Source organism: Acinonyx jubatus, chromosome X (assembly GCF_027475565.1).
Source record: "Acinonyx jubatus isolate Ajub_Pintada_27869175 chromosome X, VMU_Ajub_asm_v1.0, whole genome shotgun sequence".
NCBI lineage: Eukaryota > Metazoa > Chordata > Mammalia > Carnivora > Felidae > Acinonyx > Acinonyx jubatus.
In genome coordinates, this window is record NC_069389.1 from 14,069,815 (window position 1) to 14,075,629 (window position 5,815).

Consider the following 5,815-nt stretch of genomic DNA (forward strand, 5'->3'; position numbering starts at 1 on the left):
CAGTGCCAAGAGGACATCATTTAAAAACTTCTGCACACTGTCCAACATCTGATTGTGCTTGCGGGTTCTCCCCAGACCAAATCAATCAGATTAATTTTATGTGTACAACGAGTATGATAAAACTGCTGCTTTTGGAGAGTTTGCAGGTGGCAGGCACACAGGTGAAATGGAGCGGCCGTGCATTATCTAGGCTAGCATATGATAGTGAAGTAGCCTTCGGTAGCCTGTGGCGGAGATCTTTTGCGGGAGCTATTTGGACATCGGAGCGTCTCTGTGAAATATCCAAGCCCGGTCTGTGATAAGCTAAGGAGTCTTGTCGTCAGCACTCCTGGGCCGCAGCATAGATACTCTGAGCCAAGATCATCTGAGGCAATGTGCAGAGGAAAGTTCCAACTCCAGGACAAGAACCAGAGAGGATGGTGTCCATACTGCCTACCTCACCACGTCAATACTGAGCTCCTAGAGAAGGAGCTAGGTGCTGCCATGGTTTCAGGTGCTCAACATGATGTGTGGGTTCTAAATGAGTCGGTATTAGAGCACTTAGGTGCTGGAGTTAAAGGTGAAGCTGCGAACACTGAGCAAACAAGTGAAAAATTCGGGAACATAAGTGACAAAAAAGTGATTGAAGTGGGAAAAAAAAAAGGATCTTGAGGACACCACATCCGTAACTAATGACACTGGTGGAGAAGCTGCTTCTGAGGATGAGTGGTAGTGTTACTGAGTGCAAGAAACTGAACTCTCTAGACCAGAGACAGGTGTTGCTGTTGTTGGGCCCTGAAAGATTAGTATTTAGACTGTCCTAAGTGAGTCCATCATCCCTTCGTTCCTGTTATCACTGCCACACCTGCAAAGAAGGAAAGTGAAGGCACTGATGTTCCTTATTGCCAAAGCACCATTTTGGCCCCAGTTATCTGAAGATCTGTAAGAAAAGGAAGAAAAACCCCAATTTCCTGATCCCTGCAGCTCAGTGAAATTCTCAGATGTGGCTCACAGTTCTGAAAGCCCAGAGACCATCTCAAGCACGAGAGAACAATCAGATGGCCTTAGAAAGCAGAGACCAGACACACAAAATACAGAGGACTGACTAAATCTCTTGAAGCTGTGTAGCATATGTGAGAAGTAGCCACGAGACAGAATTATTATTCCCGGAAGAACAGGCCACCTTGTCACTTGTTTCCACTGCAACAGATGATTAAAGAATCCTGGGGCTTCATGCCCTCTTTGCAAGAACATTCAGCTGGTTATTAAGGTTTTTATGGTCTAGCTGAATGGGCAAGTCGCAGAGAAATGACAACCAGAGCCAGGTCAGGGATAAAATTGTCAGTACAGAGCATCTTCACTCAGTGTGATCCACTGTATCCGTTCCCTGATTCATGCAAACGTCCCTGTGCCAGGACATTTTCACTTCTAAATTCATAAGGAATTGGAGAGCAATTCTTCAAAACCAGCTCATTGATCTGGGGGCTCTATTTCCATGGAAAAGCTACTTTAATCACTCACATCCTTCCTCTAAAAAACAGGTTCTGGGAGGGAGCAACTACAAAGACAAACAAAAATACATCCATTCACCAAATTACCTGAAGATTAACCTTCTCCCTAGTTTTCTTCCCCACCCTTCTCTTCTATTCTGTTGGAGAATGTTCTTTGGCACAAAAATCCAAGGTGGCTATGAGAAAAACACTAAAGCTAACAATCAAAACACAAAAATTATGAGACATGTTACTGATCATTTACATTACAGTCAAGCTACATGGATCTGAGAAGCCAAAAGGAAAAATAAGCTTGGAAAACAAGAGATTTGTTCCACATGTACCCAGAACGATGGTTATCAAACTTTTTGCTAATATACCCCTCAAAGAATTTTGAGAAACTGTATGCTCTTTTCCATGTGAAATCTTTTTTCATTTTTTAATGTTTATTTTTGAGAGAGAGAAAGCGAGAGTGAAAGCATACACACATACATGAGCAGGGGAGGTTCAGAGAGAGAGGGGGACAGAGAATGTCAAAGATCCACACTGACAGCAGAGAGCCTGATGCGGGGCTTGAACTCAAGAACCATGAGATCGTGACCTGAGCTGAAGTCAGACACTTAACCGACTGAGCCACCCTGGTGCCCCTCTTTTCCACATTAAAAAACTGAGATATAATGAACATACCATAAAATACACAGATCTTAAATGTTCTTTTCCTGTAAGTTTTAAGCATTTGAGAACCCACCACCCAAAACAAGCTATAGAACATTTCCATAACCTGAAAATCGTCCCTCTGGCCCCTGTGCAGGTGATCTTCCATGTCCTGACTCTCACCCAGGGTTAGTCTTCGTTCTGCACATCTTTAATTTGACATCTAAATTTGCAAAATACACTTAATTGCTTACAAAGGAAGAAGTGATCAGCTCAAGTGTTCCACAGTTCCTTCACTGACAGGGAAGATGGAACCACTGAGTGTATTATTGGTAGCTTGTTACGCGCGGAATTTTACTCAAAGATGGCTACTTCTCATACTTTGGGCCCCAGCACTCTCAGCCTTTTTCATGTTCTTTATTTATTATGTCCTGAATAACACTACCTCATCAGTATTGGTAAGAACATTTGCAACCAATAGTTTAGTGCTCTGAGTGAGCCAGTCAGGCCCACAGTACCCTTTCTAGAATGCTGCCTGCCCTAACAAGGAGGTAGGAACGTGTGCTCCCTGCTACAGTTGATCATTCAAGTTGGCATGTGTCATAACCGGCTTGGAACCATTGGATAACTGTTCGTGGGGGGGGGGATATTTTATTCCCCAGCTGGACTCAGGCATAATGACAAAGGAACAGACAGTGGAACCAGAAGACCGGGGTAGAAGACTCAATTCTGCCATTATGATGTGATCAGAGACAGACTCCTCACACTTCCTGAGCCGCTGTAGACTGTCAAATGGGACTAAAACCTACCTCACTGGGACACTGTGAGGAAAACGTTGGCGAGAAGAGTAAAAGTGCTTTGCAAAATGTCAGGTTCCCATCAGCGAGCTTTATCACTATTCTTTTAAACAGGAGGTAATACTTGAACTTCTTTAAGTCCCCCTGAACATTGCATGTAGGAGGTCTTAACAAATACGTGTTAACTGAGTGATATACCTGTCTATAATAAATAAGAATAAAGAGTTGTAAATGTTATTGTTTAGGGAATCAAAAATTTGAAAATTAAATTCTCAACGCACACACGAATATAGATTTCTTAGCTCAGCTTAACATGTGTCTATAAGATTCAAGAAACAAGACACATTCAGTTTAAAAAACAGTGGTCTGCAAATTTCCATCCCTTAGTAATCTGAAGATCTGCATGCAAAATCATCACCACTCATTCTTTTCCCAGCAGGAAAGTTAAGTAATAGCACACAGCGCTGTGTTTGTAAAGCTGAGAATGAGAAATACTATTCTGGTAAGAGTAGGTCATGGTTGGTTTTCTGAATCTGGACAATTAATTAGTCCACCTGGCAAACATGAGCCAGGTATTCAGGAGTAGGCAACAAAAACAAGGTGACAGAGGGGATGCCAGCCAAGATGGATACGCCCTCTACATCCTATCAGCCCCCGGGGACTACAACTAAGACAGGACACCAAAACAACAGCAGCAACAACTGGCAGAAGACTCTGAAAAGCAAATAATTAGCAGGCAGACTGGGGAGGCAAGTCAAAGAAGTCAGGATGATAGAGGACTTCCTGGGGTTTTTTCCTCTTTTATTTCCCAGTTTTGACCCCACAGCAGCCCAAGTCACAGAGCTGGACAGTGGTTCCACACGTGTCGTGGCTTCTCCCTCCTCGAATGCCCTCAATCCTCCCTACTCAAATGAGGGGAAAAAGAGTGAAGACCATATGTGAGAGGTTTTAATGGGCAAGGCCTGGAGGTGATGCACATCACTTCTGTCCATAGTCCATTGTTAAGAATCAGACACATGGTCACTCCTAACTGCAAAGGAAGGTGGGAAATGTAGTCTAGCCGTGTGCCAAGAGGAAAAGAAAATATAGATACTAATCAGCATCAAAACAGTCTGTGCTACGTAACTGCTTTGGTACACAAAGGAGTGCAAAGGGAGCCTTATGAACATAGCAGGGACGTCCAATAAGAATGGGGACTCAGAGACCAGAGAAGACTTTCTGAAGGACAGGACAGGAGTTGTACAAGACAATCAGGAAGGTGAAAGGGGGAGCATGGGAGGAGACCACAGCATGTACAAAGATGAAGAGGCAAGAAACATGCTGATGAATTTGAGAGACCCCCCAAATGATTCCCTCTTCCTTAGGCATAGCCGAATGGAAAGAGATCCAGGAAATGAGCCTTGAGAGGGAGGCAGGAGCCAGGATTTGAGCCAGAAAACTCTGTAGCATCACTGGTATATTTTAAGCAATTTAGGAAGAGCCTGACAATTGTGTAGAGAGTAGCTGTAAGCAGTATACCAGTTAGGAGACTTTTGCCATGGTCCAGGCAAGAAGCAATTTGAGCTTGAAGTAAGCAGTGGGGTACTATGAGGGGATCAGATATGAGATTTGAGATCTTCATGAGTTAAAACTATAAGACTTAGCAACTGATCGAATATGGTATTTGATATTACAAATGGAGTCAAAGAAATCCCTTTGTTTCATTCATTTCAGAAATATTTACTGAACATCTACTATGTGTGTTCCTCTAGGTGCTGGAGATAGAACACTGAATAAACAAGCAAAGTTCCTGTCCTCATAGAGTTTACATTCTGGTGGAAAATTTTAAAGCATTAACAAGTAAATGTAAATTTATAATGTGATTATATTTAGCAAGTAACATGTTGTGTCTGGGTTGTCTGTGTGGGACATCTGTGTGGGGATTGCTTAATTGCAAGTTGTTTCTATGAGTCTGTTGCTCAGGAGAGAAGCCTTGGCCATGGATGTGGATTTGGGAGTCATCAGCATATGGGTGGATGCAAGTGAAAAGAAAATGAATAGAATAGAAGGCTAGTGCAGGGAGAAAAGGGAATTCATGGCTGAAGACACCAAAAAGCCCCAGGGTTGTTTCTTCAGCTTCAGGCATAGCTAGATTCAGGGTTTTAAATGACAATATTGGATTTCTGTCTCTCTTTTAATTAATTTCTTGGACTCTCTTGGGCATGACGGCCTCTGGCAACCCCAAAGTCCCCAGTTCACATCTATTCATTCAATAACTCAGAAGAGATTTGTTTTTGTTTTTGTTTTCTGATAGCTCCAGCAGAAAAGTCTCCATAGAGACTGTGATTGATCCATTGGGGGTTACATGTCCATTCTTTTTTTAAAAAATTATTTTAAGTTTATTTATTTATTTTGAGAGAGACAGAGACAGACTGAGGAGGGGCAGAGAGAGAGAGAGAGAGAGAGAGAGAGAGAGAGAGAGAGAGAGAGAATCCTAAGCAGGCTCCACACTGTCAGCACAGAGCCCAATGCAAGGCTCCAACTCACGAAATCATGGGACCATGACCTGAGCTGAAACTGAGAGTCAGATGCTTAACCAACTGAGCTACCCAGGCACCCCTACATGCCCATTCTTGAACCAAGTCCTATAACCTGAAGTTGGAACATTCTGATCTACAATCGCCTAGGTCGTGAACCCAGACCTGTGGCAATGGGTGGGACAGGGTCAGCTCCATGAAATCCACAAGTGTGTTCCTCCAGGAAAGAGAAATTCTGGCACTAGCAAGTGGGAAAAGAGCTGTCAAGCAGGCAAAGACTAGAATGTTCCCTATAAGTGGAAACTGAGGGCTTGGGTATTAGTGAGGCCACCTTGGGAGGACACATAGAATGAGAACCCAGCACTGATATCAACATCCC

General features: G+C 43.2%; 1 pseudogene; it reads left to right on the top strand.

The window, feature by feature from the left end:
* The first annotated feature begins 372 nt into the window (after positions 1-372).
* Positions 373-1,264, top strand: LOC106986757 (protein Mdm4-like; annotated as a pseudogene).
* Positions 1,265-5,815: the final 4,551 nt, after the last annotated feature.